Here is a 13,069-nt window from a genome sequence, read left to right as displayed (position 1 = left end):
TAGACTTTGAGAGGATTAGGTGATGTGGCTTAGATCAACGGTCATGATCAGATCTACAGATTTGGATGACTGTGAGAAAAGGTGAAGGTTGAGAGAAAGGGGGAAGGAGAAGACAAGTGTCACTCATCTCACCTTGACTGGGTTGCTGACTGAGGGAATCTAGGGATGGTTGGAGGAAATTTAGGCATGAGAGGACAAGTGGACTCAAGTCCTTCCTAAGATGTAGGGGATGTTGGAGAGAATATAGGAAATGATTATGAAATATGTGTACGTACACAATTTTCATTAAGTTTGGAAGTTGGAGATAAATGATGAATTAATATTTAAGAAATATCAATTTCCTTAGCCACATGTTTGATGAGTTGGCAAAGGGAAGATGAAGTGGAGATGGAGGGTGAGTTGGATAAGGGATTAAATAATTTAGAAATTATTTAATATTTGAGACTATAGGATAGGAGAATAACTATTAAATATTGGATATTTAATTGTTTGGAGGAGATATTTAATTAACTTGGTTAGAGGAATAATTAAATATTAGATATTTAATTAATTAGAAGAATAGGATAAATGAATTAATTAATAGAAAGACATTAAATGAATTAAATAAATTAATCTTTTCAAATTAACTATTTAATAGAATAATGGAAAAAAAATATGAAGAATGCGAAAACAACTGCGAAAAGCAAAAAAATTTCTGTGAAACCCCAGCGACATCTCTATGGGTAGGGGAGGTATCTTGGGAAATGGCAGAACAGTTTTTTTCCTCTGGTGGCCCAAGAATGTGTTACCCGCGTGGAGAATTGTTTCAATGCCCTAATCCTAGAAGCTATAGGGGCTAATTTAACAACTCTAAAGCTCAATAAAATTAGCAAAAGGGCCCTTGGGGTATCGACTGACCACTCCATAAAACAATCAGAAGGCCCCTCCGCTTCTCCGGCAATGAATGTCTGGAAGAAATCTCTGAGAACAGTAGGGTCTCCTTGTAAAATTTAGGGAATTACTCTATCTAAGAAGAAGGAGGCACTCCTCAATAACTCAAGCGTTACACTGTCATCTGGATGCCCTAATAAAAGAAGAGCTCCTCTCTTGCGGATAGAGACTCCCGCTTGGAACCATGATAATGTGGCTTCTGGAGCAAATAGAACCCGACTAGGGGTTAGAAAACCCTCCTCATTTATCTTAAATTTCTCCACCAGAAGAAGGGAGGATTTTTACCCTAAGCAACGTCCTTTAATCATTCAAAAGCCATCTGGCTTCAATACAGATAATATTATGATTATAAGTGACAAACATACCGATGAATTGTGGGAGTGTTACAATGCTCGTGGGCTCTTTGGCAAATGGTTCGGTTATGGCGCTTCGATCTCTGAGATCCAACAATGGCTGAAATCCTTCACAGAAAATCAGATAAGTATCACGAGCTTAGAGAACGATTTTTTATTTATCAATTGCAATACTATGGATCTTAAAAACAATTTACTTAAAAATAATCATAGATATTTTAAGGGCTATTGCTTCAAATTTTTTAATTGGAAACCTAATTTCTCCCCTAAAGACGTTGAGAAACTTAGGGTTCCAAAGTGGTTTCGATTTCCTAATATGCCGGTAGAATTAATCCATAGTCATGTCCTTAAAAAATTAGGAGATTTTCTAGGAGGTTTTGAGGGTTTGGAGGATAATTATCTGGAATCCTCTGATATTAAAATTCTAGCCAATACTGAGATAGGAAAATCAACATTTGATCCCATCAAAATTATCGCAAACCATTCAATATATGAAATCAAACAAGAGATCCTCATGGAAGACTTCATTCATAGGACTATAATTCCCCCTTTTCAGAAGTCAAAGTAAATATGCCGAAAGGCAAAGGAGGAGGTGGAGTTGAACATAAAATTCAACCCTATGGGCAGTTTTTGGTTTAACAAACCAGATCTTGGGGCTAAGGAATCAAAAAACACACATAGAAAAACATAATGTAAAAGAAATGAAAACACACTTATTGAACCAGTAGAGGAACATAGGAGGATAGCTATTGCGAATATACAGAGTTTATCGCAGAATTCTATACCAGTAGCCGACATGGTTCCTATAAATTTTAGTGATGAAGGAGCATCTAATTGCTCCCTAATTTCTGAGACCAACCCCATTGACCAGGAGACTTTACCAGCTCAAAATAAGATCACATTGGAGAAAGATAAAACACTAAGCAACCTTGCTTCTATCACGGAACACAGGGTTATAGGTCTAAAAAAAAAGAAAAAAAAGAATAAGAACAAAAAAGGCAAAGGAAAAAACAAAAAACAAAAGAACAAAAAGGGAAAAAATCATATCACAGACAACAACATTAAGGATATGAGTGCGGATGCAAGAAGAGAACTGGAAGATAAGTGTATACTTGAGTATGTTGGCAACTCTGTCACAGATGATCTCATTGAGTTATTTATTGATGAGATAGCTGATGAGGAAGAACTTGCATTACAAAAAACACTGTTAGCCAGAGAGTTATGCAAACCCGACACTGAGGATATGGACACTCCCCCCATTGGTGTTGTGGCAAATGAAAAAATGGAATGCCTGGGGATTGCTAACACCATGGAGTACTGCTCTCCCCCAGACTTTGCTGCTGACCTAAAAAAGCGGGGGAGGAAATCCATTTCTGAATTGCTCACCAGGGCTGGTAGTGCGGCGGGACAGACTAAAATTACTAACCTTTTTGAGGCAGGGAAGGGGAAGTTACTTCCCAATGAACTATGAAACTCCTTACGTGGAATGTTAGGGGCCTGAATGCTCCTAACAAGCAGTGTATCTTAAAACGATGCATTGCCAAATACAACCCAGAATTATTCTTAATATAGGAGACCAAACTAAATAACAGTGAATTAACATACTTAAAGAGAAAAATAGGCATCAGAGAACTTAAGGGTCAAACTGCCTTTGGAGCATCTGGTGGACTGGCCATCATATGGGACCCTAGGAAAGTTTCATTCAAACTTATTAGGAAGAATCGGAATTGGATGTGTGGAAAGGTTTTAAGTATCAAAAGTAACTTAAACTTCTTTATAATTAATGTTTATGGCCCACCCAAACACAGGCAAAAAAACAAGTCTGGGATGAAATTGAGAATTTCCTTCTAAGCGATAATGAACAAACTTACCTAATTGGTGGGGATTTCAATGCAATTTTGGACCCCAGGGAAAAGTGGGGCGGCAATAACAAAATGACTCAGTCATGCTTAGATTTCAGGAACTGGAAGCATAAATGTAATTTGCTGGAATTAAAAGCCAAGAACAAAGCCTTCACCTGGAATAATAGAAGACAAGGCTTCTGCAACATTGCAGAAAAACTTGATCATTTCTTCCTATGTGGAAATCTGACAGTATTCTGAAACCTCTGTCCTCCTGCTCTCTGGATCAGATCATTTCTTGGTCCAATTAATAATAACAGAAGCACTTAAACCGACAAAAACTCCCTTTCGCTTTGAAAAGATGTGGCTCAGAGATGAAAATCTATTACAACTTATTGAAAACTGGTGGAATGAAACTAAAGTCATAGGTTCCAAAACCTTTAAAGTAGTAACCAAACTTAAAAAGATTAAGTAACAATTAACAACTTGGAATAAAGAACACTTTGGCAATATCTTTTCACAAAAAATAGAGATTGAGGAGGAGTTGGAGATTATCAATGAAGAGGTGATCAAGTATGGGATGGATAACATCTTATATCATAAGGAAAAAATCAATCTAGCTCGGTATGAAGAAATCTTAGCTCGTGAAGAAATTTATTGGAAACAGAAATCTAGGGATCACTGGCTTGAGGCTGGTGATAGAAATACAAGTTTCTTTCATAACAACACAAAACAACGTAGAACTATAAATAGAATCAACAAGATCAAATTGGTATCAGGGGACTTTACTGAAAACCCTGAGCTAATTGCTAGAGCAGCAGTGGAGTATTTTGAGACTATCCTTAACAATAGGGAGGGCTCCAAATGGACTACGGAGAGTGACTTTTTAAAAAACATCCCGAAATTAATATCAAAAGAACACAACCTAATGCTTAACAAAAAACTAACTGTGGAAGAAGTAGAATCAACCTTATTCCAAATGGGACCAGATAAGGCTCCTGGTCCTGACGGGTTCCCCGCTCACTTTTTTCAAAAATGTTGGGGCTTCATGGGCATGGAAATTACTGAGGCCTTAGAAGGGATGAGAAATTTAGGGAAAATTCTGAAAGAACTTAACAATACATTCATAGCCTTAATCCCAAAGAAGGAGATTGTGGATAGTTTTGAGGACTATCGCCCAATAGCCTTATGTAACACTCTCTATAAATTACTCACAAAAAAAATGGCAAATAGATTACTTACCCTCCCTACAATAATTAGTGAAGAACAGATAGGTTTTGTGCCTAATAGATCCATTTATGATGGTATAATCATTGCTCAGGAGGCTATCCATACAATACAAAACAATAAGGCACCAAGTATGTTGATTAAATTTGATATTAAAAAAGCATATGACAAAGTAGATTGGCACTTTCTTTGCAAATGTCTGGAATCTTTTGGGTTTAATAAGCAATGGATTAATTTGGTCTTTGAATGTATTGCTACACCCAGGGTTTCAATCCTAGTCAATGGGGCCTTAGAAGGATTCTTTGAAATTTCTAGAGGCCTCAGACAAGGGGATCCCCTCTCCCCCTTTCTCTTCATTATAATGGCTAAATCACTAGGGAGAATGATCAATGGGGCCAAAGAAAAGGCTTAGCTAACTGGTATTAAGATCACCTCTAACATGGAGCTTATTACCCATCAACAATTCGTTGATGACACCATGTTGTTTGGGTCGAGCTACCCTTTTGAGGCAAAAAAGATCAAAAAAATATTGAATAGCTACACTAGCATCTTTGGTCAAGAAATTAACACTTTGAAGTCTAATATAACCTTCTTTAACACAAATAAAGAACTACAAATGAGAATTCTTAAAATCCTTCAATATAAAGCAGGAGAATTGCCATGTAAATACTTGGGTCTCCCCATAGACAAAAGGTACTAGATCTTCCAATCTCTGGAATCAGGTTGTCTCCAAAATTACAAACAGAATTTTCTCATGGAAAGGGAAATGGCTCTCCTCTATGGAGAAGGCCACTATGATCAAGGGGGTCCTCTCGACTATGCCTATTTACCAACTCTCATGCATGGATCTCCCTACATCCAAGAGGAAGGAAATCACAAAACACATAAGAAATTTTTTCTGGCAAGGCTCTGAAGACAAATTTAGACTTTCGCTGATCGCTTGGGATAGGATATGCTTACCTAAGGAGATGGGAGGCTTGGGCATCAAAGACCTTTTCATCCAGAGCAAAGCGTTGGGGGCCAAGTTAGTATGGCGTATGTATTCTAACCCCAATGCTAAATGGGCACGCACCCTATTTAACAAATATTTGCATAACCTAGATCCTTTATGCATCTTCAGGATTGCTCACCCCCCTAAGGGCTCTAGAATCTGGAACTTTATGCTAGATTGTAGAAGCATCATAATAGACAAGCTAACTTGGTGTATTGGCAATGGGCAGGATGCCCTTTTTTGGAGAGACTCCTGGGGAGCCTATCCACCCCTCAACACTCTTCATAATTTCAATACAATCATACCCACCCTTGAAGGACTCTAGGGCATTCATGTAAAATATTATATGGAAGAATTTAGCATTGGGCGTCTGAAAAAATGGTGATGGAAATCAACGGATCATCTTAACATTCCGGCCCAAGAGCGATCCCTCCTGTCTAAGATCCTTGCCTCAAGAAATGTTGCCCTATCTCCTGATACAGACAAATTGATTTGGGATGCATCCAAAAAGGGAAGATATGAAACAAAGGAGGGTTACAAACATATGCTAAATAAAAATCGTAATCCCCGCTCCAATCTACCCTTAACTCTGTGTTGGGATAAAAGGTGCCTTCTGAAAGCAGGTATGTTTGCATGGTTGGCTATTCAAAACCAAATCCTCACCGCTGACACCTTTAGGAAACTTGGATATGAAGGACAAAGCAGGTGTCCTTTATGTTAAAAGGAAGAAGAAAATTCCAATCACCTCCTAGTAACCTGCGATTATGCTCATAATTGTTGGGGTTGGTTAAGAAATCAGCTGATATGGTATTCCCCTATTCCTAATAATATTTTTGATCTATTCCACACCTGGCCAATCCGGAACATAGGATGCATGTTTGAAAATTTATGGATCGTTGCCCCATCCATCATGATTTAGGAAATCTGGAAGGAAAGAAATAGGAGGATCTTTAAAGACAGTAAAATGCAGTGGTATCAATTGACCAATAAAATTGAAGCCACCATAGTTGAAATAATAAATAACCAAACCCTAAATTATCAGAGAGATGTCAACATGACCTACTGGGATGAAAAAATGAAACTAAGATGGAAAGGTCTAAAGATTCCCCCCTTCATTGGTAAAGGCCCCCCATCAAACTGGTTGTTACGTAAGGAATGCAAGTGGATCCCTCCTAATAGCGGATGGTTTAAATTAAACTTTGATGGTGCCTCGAGGGGTAACCCTGGGAGAGCGGGTCTGGGCTGCAGCCTCCACAATTCTAATGGGGACGAGGTGGCCTTTATGGCTCTACCCTGTGGCATATGTACTAATAATGTAGCAGAAATGCAAGCACTTGCTGTAGGAATAAATTTAGGCATTATACTTAATATTAAGAGGATTACCATTGAAGGAGATTCGGCCATTACCATCAATGCCCTTAGAAAAGGGGCTATGCTTGATTGGAAACTTAATGCCTCCCTGGCAAAAATAATGACAAACATAAAAACATTTGACAGGGTCATCTTTAATCATATTTATAGGGAAGGCAACAAAAGAGCTGACTCCCTCGCTAACATGGGAGTTGATGGTAAGACAATAATTCATGTAGCTCCCAGCATTAACCCTTAAAAATTATTACAACTAATCATAAATAGCCTCCATTCTACATGTTGGCTGTCATATAAAAGGCTCTTACTCAAAAATTAGTAGGAGTCTTGTCCTAATTCCTCTGATTATAAGTATCTATGGCTCCATAGGAACAATCTAACTTTCTTAACAACTTTATCAAAACCCTCTCAATCTCTGAAACCTCCAGTTAAATTCTCAGACAAGTCAACATACACACATATTAATCTATGTGTATATATACAGATCCAGATTTATATATAAACACAAATATATATAGACATATACTTAAAATCATATATACTCATATTTATATATAAACATCATCTAACTTATATATATATATATACACACACACACACATATTTTAAAAAACATTTATATATATATAGATATATACAAACATATATATACACACACACACACATATATATATTTTTAATCATATATTTTAATTATACAAATTTATTTATAAACATATATTTTTAAAATTATTCATACAATACAGACAATATATATATATCTGTATGTATATATATGGGGAGGGATATATATATATATATATATATAGATACATATATAGATATATACATATATAGATATATATATATATATATATACATATATATATATACATATACATATATCTACATATACATATATATATCTGTATGTATATATATATATATATGTATATATATATATGTATATCTATATGTATATATATATATGTATATATATATATATATATATACATATATATATATACATATAGATATACATATATATATATACAAATATATATATATATATATAATCTATTCATAAAGAAGTATATTTTACATAAATATTAATCTGGATATCCAAATTTATATAGATCTCTAGATTCAGACCATTTCAGAGTTATCCCTCACGACAATTATCCGAAACTCATATTAAGATTTTGGACACTAATATACTTATTCTTATAATCTTCAGACACTTATATAAATATAAATAGATATTTTATCTACATATATTTTTTAAAAACTCATAGCACTAGATTCAGATATATATATATATATATATATATATATATATATATATTTTATCTCATTTATTCATTTTTAACCCGTAATCAAAATCTTTAATTAATAAACTTTTTCATGTTTAAAATTTACTCTATCTCAGCCAAAAACAACTATAGAACTTTTCAGTTTTAACTTGATTTAATTAAATTCTCATCAAGATTAAGGATTAGCATTTAATCATGAATACCATGCCTAGAGGCCTATACGTCCTTTAACTCATATATCAGAGGACGATCATTAATTTAGCGGACGGTGATACTCATATTATGGATTAATAAACCCACAGAAAGGAGCACTTGAACATTATAGCTGGCAGGATCTCCACGAAATCTTGATAATAATGATTTGTTAGGGCTTCGGTGTGAGGCATACTCACTTGTTCTTCTGCCAAAATTAATTTGGGCCCCTCGACATGATTTTACCACATACGGTGCATCATTCAAGGATATTTGCTATTTTGTATCCAATGAGATCCATCCACGGTGGGTTTTGGCATGCATGTTTTTAGAAAGAATGAGCAAACTTAGCTCTTTTACATCATAAACACATTTGGCTACTAACTAAAGCTTTAGATTAAATAGGAGGTGCTCTGTAATAATATAGACTCCCAGAATTGAGGAAAATCAGGTAATGGATACCCCGATTAAACTTTGCAGTTCAAAAAGGCAAATGGCTTTTGAAGGAGCCATCACTAGAGACCGCCTCAAGCGCATCATGTGTCTTCCCCATACCTTAGTGATTGATGCAATTGAGAACATCCTGGGCCCGGACTTTCTCACAAATTTAGACAGAACTAGGGCCAACACGGATGTGGCCGCCATGTTTCTTGCTGTGACTGTGAGCTCCACCAAAAATCATGAGGAAACAAGTGCTCTGTGTAAAGAGGTATTCACTGCCTCTATCTTGGGTGATCTTGAGCGGGTTTTAGTCAATATTGACAATGAGTGGACTATCCCTCGGCCGCGGAATTATGATATTCTCATTCGAAATAATAGGCCGGTTCCTCATCTCCCTATCATCTCTACGGATGGCGTGCCTGTCTTCGAGGAAAGGCTTGAGGTAATCAACAGAAATGTCAACTTTTTGCTCTTCTTATTTCATGTGAGACACCCTCCAAAACCCACTTGGTTTGAGGACTTCCTCAAAGCCGAGGGTCTGGTTCTGGAGGATGAGAATGCTTCTTCCTCGTCTTTTGGGTCGGATTGATTTGGCTCGACTTTCTGGGAAGTGCTTGGGATCATTTTTGAAAATTAGTCAGATTTATTTTGCATGAGATATTATTGTAACTAGAGACTTGGATTACAAGGGTGATCATAGTAGATTACTGTTTCTAAGTAAAACAGGGTTTATTTTGCAGTTAACAGAGACCAGGGCATAGATAGCAAGTAACATCGAATCTTAAAAAACAAACTAAAGTAACATATAGGACACTAAATTAGTATGATATTATCCTAAAAATTATTGAGACTTTATAGGTATGAAGGAATATCTATTATATAGACATATATCAGCATTTTGTTATGAATACCCAACAATTTGAATAGATACTCTAGATATTTACAAGCATTTGGATGCATGCATCTATTGGTATTTATTCACAATTGTAGTGATCATATCAGAATGAGTAATTTTGATTTATTTTGAATAGTAAATAATGACTGTAGCACTCAAATGCCACCTGCTGAAGTTGTCTATTTTTGGACATCCCCCTGTCATAGCTTAAGACGGTGGATTATAGGTGGCTAACATACAAATTTTGAATATCCATTTATTCCGTCACCTTCTTTGCTATAAATCTACAAGGCAGGGAAGGTCGGTATGACTGAATCTCCTTTACCAACTCTTATTGTTGTAGCCTGGATCTTATCCTTTATTAAGGACAACATCCAGGAGCATAAACAAGAGTTGGTAGACTGAAGATTATTTGGTTGGTTGGGTCACTGGTCAATCTTGTTCCAGCCTAATCGTAATCAGAATCTCAATTCTGTTTCTTAAATTTCTTTATTTTATGATCTGAAAGGATTGGTTTTCGCAGGAAATTGCATGATGGTAAGTGTCCAGCTTTACAGATGAATTTTCAAATGATATAAATGTTTGGATAACACTAACAAATCTGCCAAGTGTTTGAGAAATAACAATCCAGGCCAAACAGGTTATCTTGGGCAATTAAGGAGAGACTATAAATAACCAAAGAACAACTTCAGAGCCAAACCGTTGGAAGTTGAGGAAATGATTAAATGATTATTGAAAATAATACTTTTGGGCTTGTAAGGGAAGGGAAAATAAAAACACCCCCCCCCTGATCGCCTTGGCCTGGGGTGATGATGTATTAAATCTGAAACTATTATAAATGATTTGCTGGACTATGGTCTAGGGCAAGGCCAAAGGTTTTCTCACCTCCACTCTTTCCTACCGGCGCCCACATGAGTGGAGTATTGTATAATTTCAAAAATGATTAATAAAATTCTTGGCTTCGGCCTCTTATCGATAAAAAAAAAAACTATTTAATAGAATAATAATTATCAAATAAATATAAATATTTATTTAATTGCTCATAGCCAATTTTAGGTGTATACATTTTGCCCCTCTTTGAAATGATGTGAAAACAACATTGTTTCAAAGATTAAATCAAGTCTCGATAGTACGTTTGATAGAGATTGAAAATCCTAATTGTGTGCCCCCTTAGGAGATTGATCATGAAATTGTCGAGAATTCTGGTTTGAACGATTGATCTCATGATAATTGATAAAAATTTAGTCAATTAAATTCATTTGGAAAAAACAAATTACCCCATTGAAATTAATTACTCTTCAAATAGTGAATATAAAATTAACCAAGGCTAATTTTAACTTCATTGTTATCGTTGTCAGCTTTTTGTTTGAAAATATTCTTGCTGAGGTGGCGAAATGGTGATTCTGGTGGAGTGTCATCGATTTGAACGAGTTTGGCATTACCAGAGACCTGTCGAGTATGGGTATCCGGTATGTATCTTATCCTGAGCCTTGTTTTCAAGTTTTAATTCAAAATTTCATGTTTTAGGTGCGTTTTTTGATTTTTTTGATTTTTTTCAATTTTTTTGACATTATTTTAGCGCTTTTGCAATTTATTTAACGCTTATGCAACTAGGTTTAGCGCAAATGCTTAGATTAGCACATATACTCGGTATGTTAGAGCTTATGTTCAAGATGTTAGCGCATATGCATAGGGTAGCGCAAATATGTTGTTTGTTAGCACATATACCTAGAAAGGTAGTGCTTTTGCATGGATTAGCGTTTATGCCTATAGTTTTAGCGCTTTTGTTAAAAAAGATAGCGCATATGCACTAAGCTAGTGCATTTGCATTTAGATTTAGCGTATTTGTTGTAGTTTGATGCAAATGCTCAATAGGATAGCGCTTTTGCTTAAATTGATATTTTTGATAAGTGCAAAAGCTAGAAATCACTTTGATAAGTAGATTTAAAATGTTTAATAAGCATTGGTGATGAAATAGGGTCTTGATTTAGCAATTTCGTGATTGCGTGATTGATAGATAGCTTTGATTATCTTGTTTGATTAAAAATAGATAGCTTTGATAGTGTGAAGATGCAGGTGGTACATGCCCCCTAGAGAATTAAAAAAAAAAATCGAGAAAATTCTTAAAAAAAGAAGAAAATACTGACAAGAAGGGAAGAGAAAGGAAAAGAAAAAGAACTTGGAAGGAAAAGGAGCGTGGATGGAGAAAAGGTGAGAAAATGGCGAAGGGAGGCCCTATATAAGCCACACAAGGATCGACGATGGGTCATTGTCACACACATAGTCCATAGAGTGCAAAGAGAGCAGAGTGGAGCAAAGTAATGGATCACATTCCACGCCATGAGCACTATGCAAAGAAGGTCTGGAGATACCATCGAGCACCTGAGTATAGACCATAGGTACGTACATTATCCCAAACTTTGTGCTTTAGTAGGTAGCATTTATTAGGGCAATAAATAGGGGGAAAGAACCTAGCAGGGCGCATATGTCGATCATCATTTTGACATATGCGAGGGGATCCTCATCTGCGTAGGCAATCCCCATCCACACAGATGAACTATGTCTATGTAGATGTTGATCAATGGATCAACATCTCCACTGTAGGTGAAGGGGAAAATAGGTTAGACTATGGATCATCATCTCCACGCTTCAAATCATTGCATGAGTCATGGTTTCAACATCTCTGCCTAAGGAGAAACACCACCTCTACGTAGGGAAGAAAAAGGGGAAGGAGGGAAAAAGGAAGGGTTATGGGGTGTCAGAAAGATGCCTCGAGGGTAGAAGTAGGCTAGAAAGAGGGGATAATGTAGCAGTTTGCCTGTATGCATGAGGATTGGGATATTTTGTTGTAACTGGAGCATTGACCTCCCACGATAGCGTTATTCAGAGAGCTAGGGGGGACGAAGTAGACACTACTAGAATGGTGTGGTTTAGGGTTCGTAGCATAGTGGCTGAAGATTCACTATCATGCAGCCATGATGATTGCTTTAGTAGATTGATGGAATAGCGAGACATGCACGTTCCACTTATCGATAGGTGAGGCTACCATCACTCTACTTGATGTGTGGTGGATCTTGAAGGTACCCATCAAAGGTGTGATTTTGGAGTACCAGTTGGAGCATGATGAGGATTACCTTCATTGGGTATGCTGTATAGATGACCTACCCATGGACTGAAGACAGATGATCCTAAAGAGAGCGATGGAGCATCACCGTGGTATCCCATGATTGGTTATATTCATCTACGGGTTGATCAACGAGAGGATGATGCCTAATCTCGGTGGGCATGGTTTTTTTATTGGCTAGAGAAGATGTGTTTATTACATGCTTGAGGATGGTGTGCAATATGCTTGGGGCACAACCATGTTAGGCTAGTTGTACCATGATATGCATATGCATGTTTACCGAGGTTATAAGAACCTCTGGATTGATGTCACACTGCTACACATTTGGGCATGGGAGCATATCGCAATGACACGACCAATAGGGGTACAACCACGGAGAGACCGACATCCATATGTTGATAGATACAGGGGGCTC

Source organism: Cryptomeria japonica, chromosome 5 (assembly GCF_030272615.1).
Source record: "Cryptomeria japonica chromosome 5, Sugi_1.0, whole genome shotgun sequence".
In the NCBI taxonomy this organism is placed as follows: Eukaryota; Viridiplantae; Streptophyta; class Pinopsida; order Cupressales; family Cupressaceae; genus Cryptomeria; species Cryptomeria japonica.
Note: the sequence above shows the minus strand (reverse complement) of the source record.